This window comes from Hyaena hyaena, unplaced genomic scaffold, assembly GCF_003009895.1.
Source record: "Hyaena hyaena isolate Hyena2069 unplaced genomic scaffold, ASM300989v1 scaffold_341, whole genome shotgun sequence".
In the NCBI taxonomy this organism is placed as follows: Eukaryota; Metazoa; Chordata; class Mammalia; order Carnivora; family Hyaenidae; genus Hyaena; species Hyaena hyaena.
The window spans coordinates 131,308-158,659 of record NW_024080973.1 but is presented as its reverse complement, the minus strand read 5'-3'; the positions used below and the strand labels follow the sequence as shown (position 1 = coordinate 158,659).

General features: G+C 37.5%; 1 long non-coding RNA gene across 2 annotated transcripts in view; it reads left to right on the top strand.

The window, feature by feature from the left end:
* LOC120243414 overlaps window positions 1-21,727 on the top strand; it is a 35,348-nt gene extending 13,621 nt beyond the window's left edge. Inside the window, exon 4 of one of the 2 annotated variants that reach the window (XR_005531308.1) lies at window positions 20,819-21,727. This is a non-coding gene — a long non-coding RNA (uncharacterized LOC120243414). Of the gene's footprint in view, window positions 1-19,693; window positions 19,808-20,818 lie in introns of those variants that run through there. The other variant, XR_005531306.1, reaches the window with a different exon arrangement.
* The last annotated feature ends 5,625 nt before the right edge of the window (window positions 21,728-27,352 follow it).

Genomic DNA, 27,352 nt, shown 5'->3' with positions numbered 1-27,352 from the left:
ACATCCATCAGTCCTCAGTTTTTGTCAGCATTCAAGAGTCTCTCATGGTTTGCCTCTCTCCCTTTCCCCCACCATTTCCGCCCTTCTTCTCCCCCTTGTTCCTCCGTCAAGTTCCTCCTAATCCTCCTATACGTGCAAACATATGATATTTGTCCTTCTCTGCCAAAAGTCATTTATTTTCATTTTGTTTACTTTTAGTCTTGTTGTAAAGAGGTAGGTGAAGACTTCCAAGCTCTATACATTTTGGACCTGAAACCAAATGTTCCAAACTTTTTTTTAAGTGCTAAATCGAACATATTTTAGACTTTGTGGAGTTGTATGGCTTCTGTTCCCGTTACTCAATTCTGCTGTTGTAGCATGAAAGCAGCCATCGGCAACACATAAATGAATGGGAATTTATATATTGTTTCTCCTTTTATAAAATTTTTTTAAAGTTTATTTATTTTGAGAGAGAGAGAGAGAGAGCGCGCGCGAGTGAGCAGGGGAGAGGCAGAGGAGGAGGGAGAGAGATAATCCCAAGCAGGGTCTGCACTGTCAGCACAGAGCCAGACGTGCGGCTCAAACTCACAAGCCATGAGATCATGACCTGACCCGAAACCAAGAGTTGGACCCTTAACCAACTGAGCCATCCAGGTGCCCCTATTATTAAGTTGTTATTTTTTTCTTTCCATTCTGTCAGTTTTTTACTTGTGTATTGGGGCTTTGTTGATAGTTGCATATATGTTTAAAATTGTTATGTTTCCTTGGGGTGCCTGGGTGGCACAGTCGGTTGATTATCCCAGTTCCCCTCAGATCATGATCTTGCCGTTAGTGGGTTTGAGCCCTGGCTTGAGCTCTGTGCTGATGGCTTGGAGCCTGGAGCCTGCTTCAGATTCTGTCCCACTCTCTCTCTGCCCCTCCCCCACTCGTGCTCTTTCTCTCTCTCAAAAATGAATAAACATTTAAAAAATTGTTATGTCTTCTTGATAGATCATTCCTTTTGTCATTGTAAAATATCCTTCTTTGTCCTTAGTGACAAATTTTGTCTTAAAGCCTTTTTTTGGTGTGATTTTAGTATAGCCACTCCAGTTCTCTTTTGCATACCATTTTTGTGATGTATCATTTACCATCCTTTTCTTTTTTTTTCTATAATTTATTCATTTTTTAATTTATATCCAAGTTAGTTAGCATATAATGCAACAGTGATTTCAGGAGTAGATTCCTTAATGCCCCTTTCCCACTTAGCCCATCTCCCCTCCCACAGTCCCTCCAGCAACCCTCTATTTGTTCTCCATATTTAAGGGTCTCTTATGTTTTTGTCCCCCTCTGTCTTTTTATATTATTTTTACTTCCCTTCCCTTATGTTTATCTCTTTTGTGTCTTAAATTCCTCATTGAGTGAAGTCATATATTTGTCTTTCTCTGATGGACTAATTTTGCTTAGCATAATACCTTCTAGTTCCATCCACGTAACTGCATATGGCAAGATTTCATTCTTTTTTGATTGCCAAGTAATATTCCTGTGTGTGTGTGTGTGTGTGTGTGTATACATACATGCATATACCACATCTTCTTTATCTATTCATCTGTCAATGGACATTTGGACTCTTTCCATACTTACGCTATTGTCGATAGCACTGCTATAAACATTGGGATGCATGTGCATCTTCAAAATAGCACACCTGTATCCCTTGGATAAATACTATAGTGCAATTGCTGGGTCATAAGGTAGTTTTATATTTAATTTTCTGAGGAAACTGCATGCTGTTTTCCAGAGTGGCTGCACCAGTTTGTATTCCCACCAACAATGCAAAAGAGATCCTCTTTCTCTGCATCCTTTCCAACATCTGTTGTTGCCTGAGTTGTTAATGTTAGCCATTCTGACAGGTGTGGGGAGGTAGCTCATTGTGGTTTTGATTTGTATTTCCCTGATGATAAGTGATGTTGAGCATTTTTTGATGTGCCGGTTGGCCATTTGGATATCTTCTCTGGAGAAGTGTCTATTCATGTCCTCTGCCCATTTCTTCACTGGATTATTTGTTTTTTGGCTGTTGAGTTTTATAAGTTTTTTATAGATTTTAGATACTAACCCTTTATCTGATATGTCATTTGCAAATATCTTCTCCCATTCTGTCAGTTGCCTTTTAGTTTTGCTGATTGTTTCCTTTGCTGTGCAGAAGCTTTTTATATTGCTATTTTTGCTTTGTTTCCCTTGCCTCCAGAGATGTGTTGAGTAAGAAGTTGCTGTGGCTGAGGTCAAAAAGGTTTTTGTCTGCTTTCTCCTCTAGGATTTTGATGGCTTCCTGTCTTACATTTAGGTCTTTCATCCATTTTGAGTTTATTTTTGTGTATGGTGTAAGAAAGTGGTCCAGGTGAGGAGTGCTGGGTGGCTCAGTCAGTTAAGCATCTGACTTCAGCTCAAGTCATGATCTCATGGTTTGTGGGCTCAAGCCCTGCATCAGGCTCTGTGCTGACAGCTCAGAGCCTGGAGCCTGCTTCAGATTCTGTGTCTCCTTTTCTCTCTGTCCCACCCCTGCTCGCACTTTGTCTCTCTCTGTCTCTCTCTCTCTCAAAACTAAATAAATATTAAAAAAAAATTTTTTTTTAAAGGAAGTGGTCCAGGTTTATTTTTCTGCATGTTGCTGTCCAGTTTCCCCAGCACCATTTGCTGAAGAAACTGTCTTCATTCCTTTGGATATTCTTTCCTAGTTGTCAAAGATGAGTTGGCCATATATTTGTGAGTCCATTTCTGGGTGTTCTATTCTGTTAGAATGATCTGAGTGTCTGTTTTTGTGCCTGTACCATACTGTCTTGATGGGTACAGCTTTGTAATACTGCTTGAAGTCCAGGATTGTGATGCCTCCAGCTTTGGTTTTCTTTTTCAAGATTGCTTTTGCTATTGGAGGTCTTTCTGGTTCCATACAAATTTTATTATGGCTTGTTCTAGCTCTCTGAAGAATGCTGGTGTTATTTTGATAGGGATTACCCATCCTTTTCCCTTCAAGTTATTTATGTCTTTGAATCTGTAGTTTGTGTCTTATATGTAGACAGTATAGAATTGGATTATGCCCTCTTTTTAAATGAAATCCATTCTTCCAATATCTGTCTTTTAGTTGGAGATATTAATCTGTTAACATTAATGTAATTAATGATAAGGAATGATTTATATCTGCATTTTTCTATATGTCTTATATCCTTTTGTTCCTCTTTTCCTCCATTATTTCCTTCTTTTTTATTAAAATAGATATACCATCTTAATTAGCTTGTCTTTTTTTATTGTATTTGTTTTTTGAGTTACATTTTTGTTGGGTTTCCTAGGGGTTACAATTAAAATCCTGCCTTATAACAATATTGTTCAAAGTAAAAATTTACAGTAGGGTACAAAATCTTGGCTCCTATATATTTTCAATCCCTCCTTTCTCCTTTGTGCAATTAGTGTCATACATATTGCATCTTTATATATTGTATGCCCATCAGCACTGATTGTAATCATTCCTTCATGCAGTTGTTTTAAAATCAGATAGGAGATATAAAAAAGGAGTTCTAATTTTAAAATACATTTATACTGTTTTTACATTTACCTGTCCGGTTGTTTTTACTAGTGATCTATATTTCTTCATGTGGATTTGAGTTGCTGTCTAGTGTCTTTTCATTTCAGTCTAAAGGATTCCCTTTAATATTAATTATTTGGCAGGTATACTTGTGACAGATCCTGTTTTTATCTGGGAATGTTTTTTTTTTTCTCCCCTTAATTTTTTACAGATGGTTTTGCTGGATGTAGGAATCTTGGTTGACAGTCTTTTTCTTTTAGTATTTGGATATGTTATCCCATTTTCTCGCTTCTATGTTTTTTGATGAGAAAGCAGGTGTTAATTCTATTGAGAAACCTTTCTCTTGCTGCCTTCAAGTTTTTCTTTTGTCTTTTGACATTCTGATCGTGATGTGCCTAGCTGTGCTTTCTGTGGATTTATCCCTCTTGGAGTTTTGTTGAGCTTCTTGCATGTATTAAATAATAATTTTCATCAAATTTGGGAAGTTTTTAAGTCAATATTTCTTCAAATATTATCTATTCCTTTCTCTTTTCCTTCTAAATCACCATTTATTAATGTTTAATATGTTTAGAATTCTAAATTTCATTATTACAGTTTTTTTTTTATTTCTAGAAGCTCTTTTATAAATATGGTAGATTTGTTTTTAGAGTTACCTGTTCCTCTCAGATATTTTCAGGGTTATCTTTTTATTTGTTTAAAGGGAATAACTGTACTTATTTTATAATTATATGTTATATTTCCAATATCTGAAGTCTTTGTATATATGTTTCTTTGAATTCTTATTTTTGTTATTTGCTTATGATATGTTTTCTTGTGGACTTATCATTCATGAGAAAACATTTTGAAGGGATTCTTTAAAGACTAGGATAAAGATAGCTTTTTCATGGAAAGGTTTACTTTTGCTTAGTTCGGGTGCCCGGTATACCACCAGTCTGACACCACCTTAAACCAATTCACAGCTTAGGTTCCCTGAATATGAACCTTTGAAAAAAAAAAAAAAACTGTCTTAAGGCTATCCTATGGTCTCCAGTTCTCAGGGTAGTTTTCTTTTACTCTCTCCCATGCTCCATGTTGTGCCATGAGTATGAGTGAGAGAAGTAATGGTGTGTCTACGTCTGGTTTATCCATACTCTTATCAATTGTGTCCCTTTGAGATCCTATTTGATTCTTCCATCTTGGCCCTTGGTCTTGACATCTGTTCCCATTACAGATAAGACTGCCAAAACCAAAGGGCACGTACCTGGATCAGTAAGTGTCCTGAGGACGAGCATGGCTAAGGAGGTCAGGTGTTCCACTTAGCTACCTGGGTTCCCCTTTCCCTTAATTTTTGATCTCTTGGTTTCTAGTCTCTTGACAGCTCTTCAGTACTTTGAGGAAATTTTTTAAACTTAAACCAGTGTTTCAGTTGTTTTCAGCTGGAAGAGTAGATTGAACAGTCTAGCCCACCACTTTAGAAATAGAAGTCTGTGAAGTTTCTTGAAGGATAAACCTGTAACAATACTATCTGAAATCTCTTATTCTCTATCATAAGAGACAAAGATTGGAATGGGAAGTTAGAAAGACATTTTTAAAATACTTGGATTAGGGGCGTCTGGGTGGCTTAGACAGTTAAGCGTCCGACTTTCGCTTGGGTCATGATCTCGCGGTTCGTGGGTTCGAGCCCCGCGTCGGGCTCTGTGCTGACTGCCAGCTCAGAGCCTGGAGCCTGTTTCGGAGTCTGTGTCTCCCTCTCTCTCTGACCCTCCCCTGTTCACACTGTCTCTCTCTCTCTCTCTCTCCTAGAAATAAATTTAAAAATATTTAAAAAAAAATAAAATACTTGGATTAATCACAGACAGTCTTTCATTTATAAATATTTACAGAATCCCTCACTGTTTTTTAGAAGACTGGGTGCTAGAATGATACCAAGTTTTAAAGAGCACATTTTCATTAGGCACCTTTTTATTTTGGTAATTCTAAAACTGTAGTGTTCCTTTTAATTAAAGTACTTTTTAGGATTAACTCATTTACAGGAACAATTATGCTATTAACCCCCTTAAAATCTCAGTGTGCTATAGGCCTACTCTTAGGATAAAGAAATCTATAGGAAAGGATTGCACAGTTACACTTATTTAAACAGGTTATTTTATCTATCTATTTATTTATTTATTTTAAATTAATGTTTATTTATTATTGAGAGAGAGAGACAGAGACAGAGCATGAGCATGAGCATGGGAGGGGCAGAGAGGGGGGGAGATACAGGATCTGAAGCAGGTTCCAGGCTCTGAGCTGTCAGCACAGAGCCTGACGTGAGGCTCGAAGTCACAAACCGTGAGATCATGACCTGAGCTGAAGTCACTTAACCAACTAAGCCACCCAGACGCCCTACAGGTTATTTTATTTAAACTACAGGTTATTAAACAGTATTAATTATAAAGCAGTATTTTATTTAAACAATAAACATATTTACTGCTACTTTAAGATGGAACAAAGCAAGTTTCAGGTTTAGTTTCGCATTATTTTTAAAAATATTTTAATGTTTTATTTCTGAGAGAGAGAGAGAAAGAGACAGTGTGAGGAGGGGAGGGTCAGAGAAAGAGGGAGATACAGAATCTGAAACAGGCTCCAGGCTCTGAGCTAGCTATCAGCACAGAGCCTGATGTGGGGCTTGAACCCGCGAACTGTGAGATCATGACCTGAGCCAAAGTCAGACGCTCAACCGACTGAGCCACCCAGGCGCCCCTTGTTTATTTTATAACTGGGAGTTTGTACTTCTTAATCTCTTTTACCTATTTCACTCATTCCTTCATGCTCCTCCCCTCTAGCAACCTCCAATTTGTTGCCTGTATTTATGAGTCTGTTTCTGTTTTGTTTTTTAGATTCCACATATAAGTGAAATTATGTGGGATTTGTCTTTCTTTGACTTATCTTACTTAGCATAATCCTCTTTAGGTCCATTCATATTGTTGCAAATGGCAAGATTTCATTCTTTTTTATATTTTTAATGTAAGGTGGAAAGCTGACCTTATAGCCAATTTATTAATGCACAAAAATAGTCTTAATGAATGCTAATAAAATTATACAGTCTCATGAATATTATTTGCTTGAAACTTCTTGTGTTTCATAAACTCCAGTTAAAATGACTTTATGTATTGTGCAGATTTAATCCCATGCTAGTGAATATGTTCTTTATATAGAAGTTCAAAAAAAATACAAAAATGTATTTCAGTTAAAATACATTCAATTTAATATTTTCTCTCAAAAATTTTGACAAGATTTAATTCTGACCAAGTGTTGTTCTGACCACATTGCACTTCAGGGCCCCCAAAAGTCCACGTGTATTTCTACCAGCATCAGAGTGAGTTAAGTTTCTTGATACCAATGATGACATACTTTTGAGTCGATAGATCATACCCCAGTAGTAGAACCAACTAATGTAAGGCATCTTTTAATAATTTTTCTCATTGTTAATATCCTTAGGTTAAGTCCATGATATAGTGCCAATTCAATGCCAATATCAGAAAAGAAAGGGCTCTTTATTACTGGCTTTTAAGAGACCTAACAACTCTCTTCCATTTCAGCAAGAAAAGTTTTATTTCATAAATATGTATTTTTCTTTTTTTTTAATTTTTAATGTTTTATTTATTTTTGGGAGAGAGAGAGAGAGAGCGCACGACAGCGTGAGGAGGGGAGGGTCAGAGAGAGAGGGAGACACAGAATCTGAAACAAGCTCCAGGCTCTGAGCTGTCAGCACAGATCCCGACATGGGGCTCGAACCCATGAACTGTGAGATCATGGACTGAGCCACCCAGGCGCCCCATAAATATGTATTTTTCTATCAAGAATAATGAAAGCACTTTAAGAATTAATTTTATACTGTTCTTTAAAACCTAAAAAAATTAGTTTCTTTAAAACTTAAAAAATTTAGTTACTTAGGGAGAGTCAGTCTAACTAGTGGAAACCTACCATGTAGAATTCATTTTAATGTGATTTTGTACCTTTCAAGTACTCTGTATTCAACAGCTAGAACTATTCAGGTAATATTTTAAACTTCATGCAATAAAAAGATGGAGATCATTTATGGTTACCAGCATCCATTTTCACATAAACAATCCATTTGATCAAGTATTTCAATTGAGCCAACACTTGTTGGGTATCTGCTATTTGCGTGGCATGTCTGTAGAGCTGACAAGGATGACCAAAACAGACCCAGCTCCCAGGAAACTTGTTTTCTAAAGCAGATTAACTTCATTCACCTACCATCTTACTTAGATACAAATCCAACGTGCATATCAAGACTTTCTTTTGAGGTGGCTCAGTAGGTTAGGTTAAGCGTCTGACTTCAGCTCAGGTCATGATCTCCCTGTTAGTGAGTTTGAGCCTTGCGTCAGGCCCTGCACTGACAGCTCAGAGCCTGGAGCCTGCTTCAGATTCTGTGTCTCCCTTTCTCTCTGTCCCTACCCCACTCACACTCTGTTTGTCTCTTTCTCAAAAATAAACAAACATTAAAACAACTTAATAAAAAAAGACTTTCTTTTGAAATTGAGAAAATAAAAAGTTTTATCTACCTTTAAGAACACTGAAAACTCTTAATCGGTACCATGCTAATGGGCTAATGGTGATATAATTTCTTTTCACAAAATATAATTCAGACTTGTATTTCAGATATTGTATATGGAAAAATCTAAACTACTCCCTAACATCATTTGGACCATGTAAATAAGACTTTTTCATTTTAAATTATAAATCAGAATTGGAACTCAATGCCATGCAATTTAATTCCTTTATTTTTAAGGGGGAGTTAATTGTATATTACTAGCAGCCAAATGTAGATTTTAAAATTAGGACGGTTAAAAAAATCTAGGTTTGTCATTTTTTATTTTTTTATTTTAAAAATTTTTAACTTTTTTTTTTAATTTTGAGAGACAGAGAGAAACAGCATGAGCAGTGGAGGGCAGACAGAGAAGGAGACACAGAATCCAAAGTAAGCTCCAGGCTCCAAGCTGTCAGCACAGAGCACAACACTGGGCTCCAACCCGTGAACTGAGAGATCATGACCTGAGCCAAAGTCAGCCACTTAACCAACTGAGTCACCCAGGCACCCCTAGGTTTGTCCTTTAATTTTTTTAATTTTTATTTTTTTTAATATTTTTTATTTATTTCTAGGAGAGAGAGAGAGAGAGAGACAGCATGAGCAGGGGAGGGTCAGAGAGAGAGGGAGATACAGACTCTGAAATAGGCTCCAGGCTCTGAGCTGGCAGTCAGCACAGAGCCCGACGCGGGGCTCGAACCCACGAACTGTGAGATCATGACCTAAGCAAAAGTCGGACGCTCAACCGACTAAGCCACCCAGGCGCCCCTAGGTTTGTCCTTTTAAACTCTAGCACAGGGTTTACAAGCAGGCTCTCAGTCCATTTTTATATATTGACTTTAAAATAAGAACTTAGGTCTCTAGAATACATAATTATATAGCCTAGGCTATTTCAAGCTTTCAAGAATTGATAAAAGAGAAAGTTTCAAGGGTAATTTATGTTATTCTAGATAGCTGTTTGCTGGTAGATGTGGTATTGGAAACACATGAATTATCTGGGTAGGGAAAACTGGTTTTGAATTCCAAGATTCTGCCCTTTTCTATCAACATTTGGATTGACCTCACTGCCAAAAAAAGACTAGAACATGCTCCATGCAGTATTTTGAGAAGTGTGTGTATGTGTGTGTGTGTGTGTGTGTGTGTGTGTGTTGTTTTAAGATCACTCACATAGAAGAAAAGTCTGTTTCATACCACCTGCCTTCACTCTTCCACATTAGAATATGGAGAGAGAATAGAAAAGGAGATTAGAGTTGAAAGGGTTTCTTTCTACATCCTGTTTCTTTAATTTCTCTTTTTTGTTTCTAAGGCTTTCATAGAAGGCAGGCTATGGAAACACTAACTGAAGAAGAAAACACAAAGTAAATGCACAGGAGCACTTAATGGGTTGTTTGGAAGAATAACCCTTACTTATTTTTTCATGTGAATGAGTGATGAATTTTGTGATGGTTGTTGGATAACCACATGCATTAGGTTCCTGACTGTCTTTCAGATTTTCAAATTCAAATGTGTTAATGCAATGAATATTTGTGGAGCGCCTACTGTGTTCCAGCCACCATCCTAAGCACTGGCCACACCGTTCTAATGGAGTACATAGTCTTCTCTCTTAAGAGTTTCTTCATTTCTCTGTTAGCTGTTATCTACCTTTTCCCCCATTGTTTCAGTTCCTTTGCATCCATTTTCCTATGTTAGGATCCAACATAATTTTATTGACAACATGTAGTCGGGTGCTGTCTTTTTATCCACTATGACAGCCTCCATCTTTTTTTGATATATTTAGACCATTGGCCCTTTAAAAATTATTTTTGGACAGTCCCGCACAAAAATTAACTTCAGATGTCAATAAGTGCCAATTCAGAAACCTTGATTTAAAATAAAGCACTTAGCACAGTTCCTGGCACTTGTTAAATGCTTAGTAAACATCCATTCACCCTCTGGGTTGATCTCCTGGTGTTCATAAGAGTTCACATAATTGGCAATCCCCTAAACTCACTTTGTATACCAAGGTTTCTTCATTATAAGACGTACTTAAAAATAAAATCACTGTTTCAGTTTTTTGAATTGGCATGAGATGTGATAATTTATATATTCTGCCCCTAAGTATCTGTTATCAAACCATGTGAGTGTCAGTTAATGGCATCTTAAACTTCCAAAAAGGTAGTATACTGTATACATTTCTAAGGTTCTAGGATTTTATTTCTTGTATTAGATCAGGAGTTCTTGCAATAGTGCCTGTGGACATGAAAACATAACCTATTCACATGTTAGCTGATTTATTATCACCAGTCACATCATCATTAATTTGGTTTTCTCTTCCTTTGTCTTTATAGGCCTATCTCCAAATATAGTCACATTCTGAAGTACACTAAGCTTTAGGGCTTCAACATATGAATTTTGGGGGAAGACACAATTCAGCCCATAACACATATCAACTATACTTCTTTTTAGACTTTTTTTCTTGTTATTCTAGAGTTTGCATTGTACATTTACAACTAATCCAAGTTCATTTTCAAGTAACATTTTACTGCTTCAAGTAAACAGTGTATTCCCAATTCCTTCCTCCTGTCCCATATGACGTTACTGTTACTCATTTCACTTAGGTGTGATAATCACCTAGTATACTGTTGCCATTATTATATTGAACAAACTATTATCTGTTAGATCAAATAAGAATAAGAAAGATAAAAGATTTTATTTTATTCTTATCTGTTACTTTTCTAAGGCTCCTATTTTATGTAGATATGAATTTCTGACTTTCTGTATCATTTTCCTTCTCTAATTCTTCTCTCCTTCACTTTTGAAGGATAATTTCTCTGACTACAGAATTCTAGATTGGTGGTGTTGTTTTCAGTAGTCTAAATATTTCACTCTACTCTCATCTTGCATGGTTTCTGAAGAGTAGTCCGATGTAACTCTTATCCATGATCTCCTGTAAGTTAAGGTAGGCTTCTTTCAGGATTTTGTCATTGTCTTTGATTCTCTACAGTTTGAATATGATATACCAGAATGTAATTTTTTTTTTTAATTCTGCTTAGTGTTCTTTGAGCCTTCTATATCTATGCTTTGGTGTCTGTCATTAATTTTGAAAAATTCTCAGCCATTATCACTTCAAACATATATTCTGTTGTTCCTTTCACTCTTTCTTCCCTTTCTGACAGTCTCATTATGTGTAAGTTATACCTTTTGTAATTGTCCCACAGATCCACTATAACATTTCAACATTTTGGAATTAAAAAATACTTTTTCTCAAGAATTAAAAAAAAATCAAAGGCTCATTTAGGAACCATAGTTCTACTTCATGTATTTATCCTTTCATTCATTCAGCATATGTTCTTGCTGATTGTCAACTCTGTATCAGTTCTTTAAGTGCCTCTATTTAATAACCTGACCTTATATGCATTATGTTCCCTTAAGTATTTCCCAGCAGCAACAATTTCATCACTTTGGGGATGAATGAGGAATTGATAATTCAGCCTTATGTTGTTCGTTTCCAGGATTTAACAGAAACCAACTGGAAGAAAAAAACATATAAAAGCCTGCAATGCCATTTTCGGCTTTTCTATGACAAGAAATACATGTAGAATTGATAATATTATTATTTACTGTTATAGCATTTTGCTTTTGAAGGAGGAGTGACTGTGTGTGGTCATCAAAATCCATCAAAAAGTAAAAAATAAAAAGGGGTTTGTAACCAGTGCAAGTTACACACAGTTTTGTTCGTGGTGAAGAAATCCAGTGAAGGTGAAATATGTTCATATATTTTGATGATTTACCATTAAAAGGACCGATTTAAAAGAAGAGTATGAACACCACCACTGGTGGCTTAACTTTACCCCTTGAGCAGAGTTCTGATGCCATATGGAGAGTCCTGCATGACCAGTAGCTTCTTCTTCAGTCTGTAGTACTCCCAGCAGAAGGGAAGTCATAACAGGAACAATGTGTGTTCATTAAGAATGCAGAGACAGAATTGGTTAATATTTTGACTTACATACTTGGCTCCAAATTGCCACGTTGGGAAAGCTTTTATCTGTGAATATCCCTCCATGATGAAGGGTTAAGAAATAGTATGCCTAAGGATGGCTCTCCCTATGGCTAGGAAAAAGTAGACTACCTTTCTAGTGTTGAACTTTGGAAAAAAAAAAAAAGTAAATCCCAGGGCATCTTGGGATTCTTGATATTCTTGATATCTTCTGTCTTGTTTATGTGATAGAATATCTCAGAAAGGTCAGGTTGCATATAACTTAGCATATAGCATAATGAAAAACATTTAAAATATACTGTGGGAGAACCAAAAACAACCTATAATGAGTCCTTTTGTACTGTAGGGAATTACTGAATACTTCTGTCCCTGTGGGCTTTGTTTTTTTAAACTTCTGAAAGAAAATATAAGGAAAAAGCTCCTTGACATTGGTCTTGGCAATGATTTTCTAGCCATGACACCTAAAGCACAAGAAACAAAAGCAAAATAAACAAGTAGGACTAAAAAGGAAACAATCAAAATGAAAAGACAACTTAGACAAAATGGGAGAAGATATTGCAAGCCACATATTGAATAAGTGGTTAATATCCAAAAATATAGTAAACTCATACAATTTAATAGCAAAAAAAAAAAAAAACCATTTTAAAAATGGGCAAAGCACTGAGTAGACATTTTTCCAAAAGAAGACATTCAACAGGTACGTGAAAAGGTGCTCAGCATCACTAATTATAAGGGAAATGCAAATCAAAACCACAAAGAGATATCATCTCTCACCTGTTAGAATGGCTGTTATTAAAAAACAAGACAGGGGCACATGGGTGGCTCAGTCAGTTTAACATCCAACTCTGACTCAGGTCATGATCTCATGGTTTGTGTGTTCCAGCCCCACGTCAGACTCTGTTATGACAGCTCAGAATCTGGAGCCTGCGTCACATTCTCTGTCTCTCTGCCCCTCCCCTGCTTTTGCACTCTCTCTCTCTCTTAAACAAGCATTTTTTTAAAAGACATAAGTACTAAAGAGAATGTGGAGAAAAGGGAACTCTTGTACACTGTTGGGGGACTGCAAATTGGTATAGCCACTGTGGAAAACAGTATGAAGCTTCTTCAAAAAATTAAAAATAGGACTACCATATGACCCACCAGTTCCATTAACAGGTATATATACAAAGGAAATGAACTCACTATCTCAAAGAGACATCTGCATCTGTATACTACGTCATTACTTACAATAGCCAAGACATGGAAATAGCCTTAAGTGTCCAGTGGTGGATGAATGAACAAAATACAGCACATATGTATATACAATGGAATATTATTCAGTCATAAAAAAGAAAGACATCCTGCCATTAGCGACAACATGGGTGCATCCTGAGGGCATTATGCTAAATGGAATAAGTCAAAGACAGATACTGTATTATCTCATTTATATGTGGGTTCCAAAAAAACCAATGTCCTAGAAACAGAATAGATTGTTGGTTGCTAAAGGTGGGAGAAATAGCATTAGTGGTCAAAGGGTCTAAATTTCAAGTTCTAAGATGCTTAAGTTCTAGAGTGGTAACATGTAGCATACATGGTAACTACAGTTAGATTTGAAAGTAGCCAAGAGAATAGATTTTAAAAGTTCTCAATACACACACACAAACACAAATTGTAACTATATGAGGTAATAGACATGTTAACTAACTCTACTGTGGTAATCCTTCATGATTACACTGTATACCTTAAACTTACCCAATGTTAGGTGAATTATGTCTCAATAAAACCAGAAAAAAAAATCTATAAAAGCACACAAAGCAAACAAAAGTAAAGTCTTCCGTTCCATCCTCACTTCCATTGCCAGGCCTACTCCCCGCAAGTATCAACTTTAGACTGTGTCTGTGGTCACCCCTCCCCCAAGAATGATTCCTCATAGATATTATCTTCACCTCTGGTTCCTCCTGCTCCTGTTATATCTTAGTGTTTTTACTTCTTTTTATGTCAGGTTTCTCCTCCTCTCTCTCCTTCTCCCTCTCCATGCATAGAACACTCACATTAATAATCTGAAAAGACTCATGTACCCCAAAATGTTAATAGCATTTTTTCTGAATGATGTAGGGTAGATAATTTTTTCCTTTTATTTCTCTGTGTTCTCTAATATTTCAAAAATGGGTTAGGTATTATATAATTGAACGTAATTAAATTATAATGTTAAGGATATTAATGGAAATATTTGAAAGGTTAGTTTTTTAAGTTTATTTTGAGAGAGAGAGAGAGAACATGCATGAGTAGAGAGAACATGCATGAATAGAGGATGCGCACAAAGAAAATCCCAAGCGGGCTCCACACTGTCAGCACAGAGGTCCAGGCGGGGCTCAGTCCTATGAACCATGAGATCATGACCTGAGCCAAAACCAAGAGTCGGATGCTTAATGGACTGAGCCACCCAGGGGGCCCCAAAAGGTTATTTTCAATACTTGCATTCCATATTAGGGAGAATTCTTAACATATTTCTCCCTTTTTTTTTTTAATATTTTTATTTATTTCTAGGAGAGAGAGAGAGACAATGTGAGCAGGGGAGGGTCAGAGAGAGAGGGAGTCACAGACTGAAACGGGCTCCAGGCTCTGAGCCGGCAGTCAGCACAGAGCCCGGCACGGGGCTCGAACCCACGAACCGCGAGATCATGACCTAAGCGAAAGTCGGACGCTTAACCGACTAAGCCACCCAGGTGCCCCTATTTCTCCCTTTCTTGATAATGCTGATTACACAGATCATACCTCCAGTCCAAGCATTCTGCTAATCTCTGCACAACTTCCAAAGTGACTTTTCTAATGCACAAAATATGACTGCCAATTCTATACTTAACAGGTTTCAATTTTTCCTTATCACCCACGAAAGAAAAACCAGATTCTTGCTCATGACAGAAGGCTTCAGTAGCATGACCCAGCCTACTCTTTCTGGACTTACTCCTCTTTATTAACTCTGACAAGACTGCAAAGAGAAATGAGAGGTTGGAGCTTACAACCTTGAAGAGTTAGTTCATAGATTGTGACATTAGCTGTTAATGGTCTGGTTAGTTCACAAAACAGGAGCTACCATGACGTTTCAGAATCCCGAGTAATTATGTCCAGTGAACAGACATGATTTGGTTAAAATGAGGAAACTTAGAATTGCCCTGGGAAGAGGAGATAGGCATCAGGAAAATGAGTCTTGAAAAACAGGAGAAGGCTCTGTCGGTAGTTACACCATTCCTACATCTGCAAGTGGAGTGATGAATAACATAACTCATAACTCATTGTATGGAGTTTTTGAGTCTACAAGAGCTTTGTATGCAAAAGTACCATCTCTTACCCATCTATTTAGCTTCAGAACAATTCGCTGAAATCTTATTGGTATCTTCAGTTCATGGATAAGGAATGAGATTCAAAGAAATGAAATTGCTGATTCAAGATTACACAGCAAATTTGAGTCAGACTTCCCTTTGCTTTCAAATTCTATGATCACCATGGATAGAACATCAGGGTTTGCTTTCTGATTCAACATCAGGGAAGTGGAAAAAAGAATTCGAGGTTCTGGACCTGGCTCTTTACTGGGCCACCATAAAGCAGCCTCCTGGAACTATCTTTGCTCCTTTACTGTGACAAAATCACAGCAAGCCCAGGAAAGAGCCAGGTGCAGAACCTGGAATCCTTCTTTCCTTTGTTTACCTTGTGCCCAGCATGGTGCTAAATGCTTTACGTTATTACTACTTTTAATCCTTGGCAATCCCATAAGTGGCTGCTTCATTCTTTTCCATTATCTGAATGAGAAAAGTGTGCCTGAGGTAAGTGGCTTAGCCCAAAGCCACGCGGTAAGTTAGTGACAGAGCTGGGTGGGACTTAAACCCAGGCCGGCTTCTTGACAGAGCTCCTTTTCTTCTGTTGAGCTTCACAACCCATTGCATGCTTTCCTGTAAGAGAATGATTAGAAGTTGTTTTTTTAAATTGGAGATAGCTATTTTTAGAATTTTGGGTGTCACACATCAGCTTTTTACAGGGGCACTCCTCTTCTCTCTTTGGCTCAGAGCCATTGATTAAATGAAAGGGTATGATGACAACTTGTTCTTTCTCTGATTCTCCTCATTTCCTCAATCTTATCTTCATAGTGTTCAAATATTACCAATCAGTAGAAATTGTTTTAAATCAAATATTTAGCCTTAGCATAAAATCCTAGAAAACAAGAATTTTATAGTAAAAGGAATGATAGAGTAAAAATAATGCCAGAATTAAAATCTGAAGTTCCGATTTCCAGCCCTTAATTCTGCCTTTTTATAGCTATGTGTGCTTTTTAACTGTTTTGAGGTATCTATTTTCTTAACCTTCAGTAGTCAATGACAGTTTCCTCTGTGCCTCCCTGCATTGAACATAGGAAAGATGAAACCAATCATTTTAGTCAATAATTCAGTAACAAACAAAACAATCCTAAACACTGGTATCCTGAATTCTCTCACTTTTATTTATTTTTTTAAAAAATTTCTTCACATTTATTTATTTTTGAGAGACAGAATGAGACAGAGTGCGAGTGGGGGAAGGGCAGAAAGGGGGGAGACACAGGATCTGAAGTAAAATTCAGGCTCAGAGCTGTCAGCACAGAGCCTGACACGGGGCTCGAGCCCACGGACCGCAAGATCACGACCAGAGCCAAAGTCGGACATCTAACCAACTGAGCCACCCAGGCGCCCCCTGAATTCTCTCACTTTTAAATCACTTTCAAGAAAACCCTCAGAGTCATGTATAAGGATATTTTGAAAATTTCGTTCAGTTATCTCTGGAAAATTAAGCCCAACTGATTTATTTTTAATATTCAGGTTTTGATTTCTATTAGAGTATAGCTTTTCTTTAAATAGCAGCAGTATACCAGTCTCTTTATGTAAAAAGTGGATATTTAAGACATACTCAGAGGGAAATGATTCTTGAACACCTTTCCCATCCTTTCAGTCCATGAAATATAATTGTGACAGTTGAGTGGGTGTCTGGTCTTTAGCTGCTCTGAGAGCCTCGTTTCCTGATTTTCCTGCCAATGTGCATTTTGAGAAAAAGCCATGCATATTTTCCTTGCTCAGTGTCCCCTACCGAGTTCTTTATTTCTGGTTCTAAGTAGTATCCATGTTTCTTGCGGTGACAGATTATAGCTGGCCTCACTTTGACCTTGGCCAGAGCAAACAGAAGATGAATGAGCCAGAGCTGATCCCTGGCTTCTGAATAATAGAGCCAGCACAGCATGTACAACATTCACCTTCCCCATCAGAGCCTTTGCCCTGGACCCCAGTTCTTTCCTTCTGACTCTAGTTTTCTCCTACTTCTCATGGTCTGGGTAACTTCCTTTACATGTTGGCCCAGAATCTGGATGTGGTGGTTATTGGTGTGGATGTAGTACCTGTGAAGGAGGATGGTGTCATCCAGGGAGAGCAGATAAATGTGAAAGAAAAGACCACCACCAATAGGACAATGTCCTGCACGAGAGACCTCATTTATCATGCCAGCTTTAATGCAATGCCCCCAAGTAATTTTCTTGTTGGTATTTGAATGGTTTTCATTAAGCAAATCAGAGGACTCTAGATGCTGGTGAGGATGTGGAGAAACGGGCACCCTCCTACACTGTTGGTGGGAATGTAAACTGGTGCAGCCCCTCTGGAAAACAGTGTGGAGATTCCTCAGAAAATAAACACTAGAACTCCCCTATGACCCAGCAATAGCACTGCTAGGAATTTACCCAAGGGATACAGGAGTGCTGATGCATAGGAGCACATGTACCCCAATGTTCATAGCAGCACTCTCAACAATAGCCAAAACATGGAAAGAGCTTGAGCGTCCATCAACTGACGAATGGATCAAGAAGATGTGGTTCATCTATACGATGGAATACTACATGGCAATGAGAAAGAATGAAATCTGGCCATGTGTAGCAACATGGATGGACCTTGAGGGTGTTATGCTGAGCGAAATAAGTCAGGCAGAGAAGGACAGATACCACATGTTTGCACATATAGGTGGATTAGGAGGAACTTAACGGAGGACTATGGGGAGAAGAAGGGGAAAAATAGTTGGGGAGAGGGAGGGAAGCAAACCATGAGAGATTCTTGAATGCTGAGAACAAACTGACGGCTGATGGGGGTGGGGGGGCGGAAGGGAGGTGATGAGCATGGAGGAGGGCTCATGACAGCTCAGCCTGCTTCCTGTTCTGTGTCCTCCTCTCCTCCCCTGCTCACACTTTGTCTCCCTCTCTCTCAAAATAAACATTAAAAATTTTTTTTAAAAAAAGAACTTTAGTTCACTGCTGATGGAGAATCAATTGGTGAAATATTTTCAGAGGGAAATTTGATGAAAATATAAGAAGATTTTGATCTAGCAAAGCCACTTTAGCAAGAAATTTTAATAATTATATATTAGCTTCAAGTTTATATATGGTAATATTGCTTATAATAATGAAAAATTATAAAAACTGTATTTCCAATGACACAATGATTAAATAGGTTTTAGACTATTCAAACAATGCCATACTTCTTTTCATCAATCAAATTTAAAAATATTTAAAAATCATGTAACTCCTTGGTTATACATATAATGATTGTATGTAAATCAGAGAAAAATCTTTTACCACAAAGAAAATATGATTTTGTTTGACTGTGCGTATACCTTCCATTTACTCATGAAACATTTTTTGAGTGTCAACAATGTGCTAGGCATTCTGCTAGGTGATAGAGATACGGTAGGTCAGAGCAAAGTAAGTCATTGGTCTCATAGAGATTATGTTCTAAAGAAGACAATGACCAAGGAGACAAAGTTGTTTTGGTTTCCTAACAAAGGAAAAAAGTAGGGTTGTGTGATGGAAAGTAAATGGGTTGCTGATTGAAGCTGACAGTAGTAGGCTAGCCAAGTAGGCTCTTTCTGAAGTGGGGTATGATGGATGAGAAGTACTGCCCCTCCCCCTCCCCCAAAACAAGAAGAGTAATCAAGGGGTGGAACAGCAAAAACAGCAGTTCCAATGTGAGAAAGAACTCCGTGTGCTTTAGAAACAGAAGCAATGTCAGTGTGGTTGGTACAGAATGATGGGGATTGGCAAGAATTAGTGTCCCATGGTGTTGGAGAGGTGGACAGGATCCCACTCATGAGTAGAGGCTTGTAGGCCACATAAGGAGTTGTGATTCTATTCTAAGAGCCAATAAATTATTTTTATCTGGAAGATGACATAATGTGATTCTCATTCCCTGGCTACTGTGTACAGAATGGATGGTAGAAACAGGGAAAACAATTAAGAATCTATAGTCGTATGAGAAAAGAGGATCAAATCAAACTGTATTTTGGAGGTAGGGTGAATAAGTTTTCCTAATGGAGTGTATGTTGGTGATAGTGGTTATGAGAGAAATAGCAAAACAAATGTAAATCTCAAAATAGGTCATTAATGACATAAGTCTGGAGTTACAGTCCAGGCTGGACAGTGTATCCAGAGGATGGAGCAAAACATTGATTTAGTTTTCTCATGTAGTCACCTACCACTCTTAGAGTCTTTTCCTAGTTAAGGATCAATATTTTTCTCATTGTTCTCCCCACCTCCACCCCAGTCCCCAGGCTTTCTTCTATTACTCTGCTTTTTCCCCCCAAGGTGCCTGATCTGTCCTGGAAGAGCTGAGTCACATTCTTCAGATTCTATCACCAGTCCTTGGGATGCATTGTGGTGAAATGTGGACAAGACAAATAAACCTTTCTTTTAGCAAAACCCTGGTGTAATATTGCATTAACAGTTGGCAAGAGGAAGAAAGGGAAGAAGGGGGAAAGGGAGGGAAAATGACCTCCTTAAGTATAATACTCATACAAAGAGGATATGGGAAAATGAACACATTCATGCCCTGCTAGACGGAGTATAAATTCTTACAACCTTTCTGGAGGGCTCTTTGATTCAGAGATCAAAAGTCATATTGGGGCGCCTGAGTGTCTTAGTTGGTTAAGCATCTGACTTCAGCTCAGGTCATGATCTCACAGTCTCTGAGCTCAGGTCTGAGCTTAGAGCCTGGAGCATGCTTCAGATTCTGTGTCTCCTCTCTCTACCCTTCCCCCGCTCATGGCTCTCTCTCAGAAATAACCATAGAAGAAAAGAGTTGTAAAGATGTGCTTAGCTTTTTGGTCCAGAAACTCAGTTTCCATGTTTAGTTATAAGATGTTAATAGCAGTGTTCCTTATAATAATGTAAACTAGGAAACAATGAATTATTAACAGTAGGAGACATTGTGTGGACTCTCCAAACATTAAAATGCTCTCCTGTCATTAACTTTTACATCGTAGAGTGTTTAATGATGTAGAAAAGTGTTAACATATTATTGACTAAAGGAAGTTATGAAATGGTGTATATGTTGCAATTACATAACATCAACAAGATTGGAAAATATTATACCAAAATATCAGTAGTGGAATTGCTATTAAGAGAACTCCCTTCTTTCCTCTTTCTTTCTTTCCTTCCCTTTCTCCTTCCTTCCTTATTTCTTTTTCTTTCTTATTTTCTACAGTATACATATAAGATAGGAAAATCTTAAAATTAAAAAAGAATCACTGATACTTGAATGATGTATCACAAATTGACCGATTGGGAGCTTAGTTATGGATGATGATGTGAATATTAGCAACCATGATTAATACCAAAGAGGGACTTGGCAATGCAAAGAGAGAATTAGACATTCATATTTAGCGAATAAAACCTAATGTTCCCTCTGAAAATATTTGTTGACATATTTAGGTCTCAAAGGATTGAAAATGGACATCTGGATTGTGTCAAGTTTCCACTTAGAGTCAAATGTGACTGTGATCCTTGTGCCGTGGGAATGAAGAAAAGCACTCAGATGGCGATGTCTTGGAAACTCAGAAGAGCCTGTGTAGATTTGCTTGCTCCCCTTTAGTTCCAGAGAACTCCGAAATAATGGTCTTAAAAAGGCTTCCCCTGGGGCAAAGGTGTTGGCTTCAGTTTTTCCTTCCACTAATCCGTCTGCTTGTACAAGCTGCAAGTGTCCATTGGAGGTTTGGTATAAACCATATGGCGTATTTTGGAAGCTCATGAGATGTGCAGCATTACCCTGTATGTCCCTGCCTCCTTGCCTTTCTTATGCTGCTCTCTCTGCCTCATTGCCCTTTCTCCCCTAAATGGTACCAGGTTAAGAAATACTACCACAAGCAGTCATTTATAAATTCTAGCCTGGGAAAGAAAACAAAAATCTTTATGTTCAATTCCAAAATATGTAACAGTTACCTACCCAGTCTGAAATGTGGGGTGTACATGACCATTGTATTGACGGAGTCATTGTAAGTTCAGACTGACAGAAAGACCACACACATGCTCTTTGGGTACATCAAGCAGGGTTTCATTCTCTAAGGCTACAAAAGGAAGTCAGGACAGTCACGATATACATCCCAGAGGTCAGCAATATCATTCAGGCCAGATGGAGATTCTAGCTCCTGGAATCCTCACCACTGTGTACATAGTTACAGATGATAAGACCCAAGTGAGAATCTTATCAGTCCTTCTGGGGAATTAATAGTCTTTCTCTTTACATCTTGACTTACCTACCTAAGGCTGGAATACTTCTCTAAGTAGAGTAGCCTGGGGATGTGCTAGGGACCACTTCTTTGACACCAGAAGCACCTCCTTAAGCTCAACTCTATACTGGAACTAAATAAAGACCAACCAAGTGAGAACAAGCAAAGGCTATTTATTCAGAGCTTGCTACAGGGAGCCAGCTGCCGTCACTTGCATTTTGGCAGATACTCAGAGGCAGACAGAAGAGTGGGGCTTCAAGTACGCCCTTATTGGAAGCTGCAGACAAGAAGCAGCTGTAGGCAGGCTTGGGGACAAATATAAGGAAAACTGTCCATCATTAAACAAATTGTGGTCATTTGAGGACAATTGCTACTGGGGTTATTGTCTGACGTCCTGGACCATCACTAGAGATAGCAATGTGACTTCCTACAGGTCTAACTTCTAGGAGGCTGGCTTCCTGGGTAGGTTGATTTGCTAGGCAGTTTGTTGCAGGTTGTAGGTCAGAGTTCTGTTTTTATATATGGTCTAGTCATTGTTATTTGTATATTCAGTCTCTCAATATAACACTGGATATAATCATAGTAGGCAGTAACAACACAATACAGTAAACTTAAGCATGAATAGTCCTTATTTATCATGTTTGTGCATGCAACCTACTGCTTCCTCTCTCAAGTATATTCTCTCTCTCTTTTTAATGTTTATTTATTTTTGAGAGAGAGAGAGCAAGTGGGGAAGGGACAGAGAGAGGAGGAGACACAGAATCCAAAGCAGGCTCTAGGCTCTAAGCTGTCAGCACAGAGACCAATGTGGGGCTTGGACTCATGAGCTGTGAGAACATGACCTGAACTGAAGTTGGACGCTTAACCGACTGAGCCCCCCAGATGCCCCATGATCCAAGTATATTCTTAAACTTAGTATTGTAGAGCCAGGAGAGAGGTCACTTTCCCAGAAGCCTCTGGGAGTCATGCTAACAAATCTCTTGATCAGCTGTATAGGCAGTTGGAAAAATAATATGAGCAGGAAATGGAAGGCAAATCGAAATGATGACTGATTTTTCTCACAAAATACCTTCATAGTCATCATGTTTTTCCACACCCTTTAATGCAACCACTGTGTGAACCTTTGAAACAGCTTTCTACTATTCTCTCTTGGATTTAAGTGATTAAGACTGTGTCATCCTGATAAAGCTATTCATAGAGCTATAGTGGTAAGTGGGCAACTTGCTAAAGGACTTGATGATGATATATCCTGACAGTTAAATTGCCCTTGGACAGGATGCCACATGCAGGCACTCAGACATTCTTTTTGGAAGCTGTGGAGGTACTGCTACACCTGGGAGTTTAGATAAGGAAGCAAAAGACACTGAAAAGTAAATGAACCAGTCATTCTCCACTGGGTTTCATCTGAGCAGGAAGAGATACTGATTGTCAATTACTGAACTGATTTTTAGACACACATTTCAAAATATATCCCTTCCATCACTCTCAATAATGAGTATTAAGTAATAACTAAGTGATAATAACAAAACTGTGGCAGTGCTCTCTTACCATTCATTTAGACACATTTTTGCTTGCATTACCAGGGGCAGTATTGTTGAAACTTCTCCCACCCCCAGCTGCCTGAGCCATTGTGTGAGTTTCATGTTTCAAATAATTTCAAATGAGATTGAAGAGAGAACTGATTTCAACTACATATAATTAAATAAGTGTTTCTTCATGGCCTACTTTGTTCTCAGCATTGTCATCTCACATGATGTCAAAAGGTGACATTCCATTCCTGATCTTGAAAAACAGGGAAGTACAAGTTAAACAATATGTTAAAAAACCTTCATAAGAACCACTAGTAAAATTAAAAATACAGTATGTAATTTGGGACGCCTATGGAAAAAAAATTAAATACTTTTGAAGTCAATGTGAATAATAGCTAATAAAGCATGGTCCAGAGAAAAAGAAAGCAAGAGAACATTGAAAAGAAAGAAAAAGGTAATGTAACTAGACAAAAACTAAGTTATGACAACCAAGGAAAATGGTTTAAACTTCTTTTTTGCAAAGGAAGGTTAACTATATTCTACCTATGAGTGAACTCCCTCCTAAATAATGCTGTATGGCTTAAGAATAAAAAGAGAAGCCAAGATGTACCAGGAAAATGCAAATAACCTAAGAGTAGTATATGTTGCAGTATTAATATCAAACAAGTGCAACTCAAAGTCAGAAGAATTAAAATGAAACAAAGGACATAGCTTTAAATTGAAGAAAAGAGCAAACAAAATGTCCTATTAGCAAAGATTATAAGAACTAGGCTCACTGGACGTTATAAACTAGGAGTCTCTTTTCTGCTCACCTCTTAGGTCATTCATGGGCGGCGGGGCATCTTATATCATTCACCTCACCTTCGCAACCCATTTGCTTCTCACTAGAGACATTTTTTTGTACCTGAAGATCTCGTTCATCATCTCTAGAGATTCTTTAAATAGTAATTTTCTGATAGAAGGAAAGATAAAGAGTTTCATAGACAAAAGACTAAAGGAGTTTGTAACCACTAAACCAGCCCTGTAAGAAATATTAAAGGGGACTCCTTCAGCAGAAAAGAAAGACCAAAAGTGATAAAGATGAGAAAGGAATAGATAAAATCTCCAGAAATAATAACAAAAACAAGTAATAAAATGGCGCTAAATATAATATCAATAATGACTCAGAATGTAAATAGACTAAATGCTCCAATCAAAAGACATAAGGTGTCAGAATGAATGAAAAAAAAAAAGAACCATCTATATATTGCCTACAAAAGACTCATTGTAGACATAAAGACCTACAGATTGAAAGTGAGGGGATGAAGAAACATCAAGCATCAAAGGAAAGCCAGAGTAGCAATCTTTATATCAGACAAACTAGATTTTATACCAAAGACTGTAACAAGAAATTAAGAAGGGCACTAATAAAGGGGACTGTCCAACAAGAAGATCTAACAATTGTAGATATTTATGCACCCAACATGGAAGCATGCAAATATCTAAAACAGTAACAAACATAAAGGAGCTCATTGATAATAAGTAGGAGACTTTAACACCCCACTTGTATCAATGGACAGATCATCTAAGTGGAAAATCAACAAGGAAACAGTGGCTTTGAATGAAACACTGGACCAGATGAACTTAACAGATATACTAAGAACATTCCATCTTAAAGCACCTGAGTACACATTCTTTTCAAGTCACATGGGACATTCTCCACAACAGATTATATACTAGGTCACAAATCAGGCCTCAACAAGTAAAAAAAGACTGAGATCATACTATGCATGTTTTCTGACTACAACTCTATGACACTTGAAGTCAACTACAAATTTGGAAAGATCACAAACAACAAGCTACTGAATAATAAATGGGTCAACCAGGAAATCAAAGAAGAAATTTAAAAATACATGGAAACAAATGAAAATGAAATGAAAACTGTCCATTTGCTGCTCACTAGAGACATTTTCTTGTACCTGAAGATCTCGTTCATCATCTCTAGAGATTTTTTTAAATAGTAATTTTCTGACAGAAGGAAAGATAAGGAGTGTTCAAAACCTTTGGGATGCAGCAAAAGCGATCATTAGAGGGAAGTATATAACAATGCTGGCCAACCTCAAGAATCAAGAAAAAAATCTCAAATGAACAACCTAACCTTACACCTAAAGGAGCTAGAAGAGAGATACAAAAGAAGCCTAATGCCGTCAGAAGAGGGGAAATAATAAAGGTTATTATACATAGAGCAGAAATAAATTATATAAAAACTAAAAAAACGATAGAACAAATCAATGAAACCAGGAGTTGGCTCTTTGAAAAAATTAATAAAATTGATAAACTCCTACCCAGACTTATCAAAAAGGAAATAAAAAGGACCCAAATAAATAAAATCACTTATGAGAGAGGATAAAGAACAACCAACACCACAAAAGTACAATTATAAGACAATATTGTGAAAAACTATATGCCATCAAATTGGACAACCTGGAAGAAATGAATGAATGAATTCCTAGAAACATAAACTACTAAAACTGAAACAGGAAGAAATAGAAAACTTGAACAGACCAGTAGCCAGCAAAGAGATTGAATCAGTGATTGAAAATCTCCCAACAAACCAAAGTCCAGGGCCAAATGGCTTCATGGGTGACTTCTACCAAATCTTTGAAGAAAAGTTAATACCTGTCATTCTGAAACTATTAAAAAAATTGAAATGGAAGGAAAACTTCCAAATTCATTCTATGAAGCCAGTACTGTCCTCATACCAAAACTAGGTAACAACTCCACTGAAAAGAGAACTATAGGCCAATATCCCTCATGAACACAGAATGCAAGAATTCTCAAAATACTAGCAAACCAACACTACGTTAAAAGAATCTTTCACCATGATCAAGTGGGATTTGTTCCTGGGCTGCAAGAGTGGTTCAGTATTCACAAATCAATCAATGTGATATAACACATTATAAAAGAAAGAATAAGAATCATATGATTCTTTTCAGTAGATGCAGAAAAAGCATTTGACGAAATACAACATCCATTCATGATAAAATCCCTTAACAAAGTAGGATTAGAAGAAACACACCTCAACATAATGAAAGCCATATAAAAAAAAACAAACCCACAGCTCTGTCATCCTCAGTGGGGGAAAACAGAGCCATTCCTCTAAGGTTAGGAACAAGACAAGGATGTCCACTCTCCCCACTTTTATTTAACATAGTACGGGATGCCCTAGCCTTAGCAATCAGACAGCACAAAGGAATAAAAGGCATCCAGATCAGAAAGGAAGAAGGCAAACTTTCATTTTTTGCAGATAACATGACGCTCTATATACTCTATATAGAAAACCTGACAGACTCCCCCTCCCAAAAATTTGCTAGAACTGATACACAAATTCAGTAAAGTCACAGGATACAAAATCAATGTGCAGAAATGTATTGCGTTTGTAAAAACTAGTAATGAAGCTGGAGAAAGAGAAATCAAGGAACCAATCCCATTTATAATTATAATTCTTAATTGCATCTGAAAAACCTCTCTTGTTGTGTAATGTCACACAATCACAGGTGTAATACTGCATTCATCATATTCATGCTCCCTTAGATGAGAGCAGGACATCTTGGTAGGGGGTCATGGATTTTAGGATTCTGCCTACTGCAGTGCTCTAGGCTTCTCTTCACTTAGTACCATGTGAATCTTAAAGGCTCAGCAGCCTTTACAACTATTTTGGAGTCTCTTAATTTTACCAAAATTGGAATTTTGTTTCCACATTTTTGTGGCTTTCAGATTTCCATGATGAGAAGAGGAAACTGTTGACCAATGCATCCATGATCATGTTAAAAGTTTCTCTGACCATTTATGACAGTGATTTATCCCTTAATCAGGTTATTTTATGATTCTAAAATTTTTTTTTTGTAATTTCTGTTCAGAATCCTCTCACATGCTGCAACTAATAATTCAAATATTTGAGCTGGGGGGAGTTGATTGTAGTGGGGGACCTAAATCTGTTCTTTGTTGGTTTCGCTCATCCTAGCTAATTCCCTTCTATGTTTACCAGTAACATCTTATGAGCTCATATTTGTTTAATTTAACCTGGGAGAATTCTGAGAGTATAAATTGGGGATATTTGCTTGGGAGAGAATTTGTATTTTTATAGTCCCCATCAGTTGTTGCTTCAAGGTCCCCAGACTTTGATATGAGCTTTCCATCCTCACCAGAGGTCCAAAGCCTAGCCACTGGAT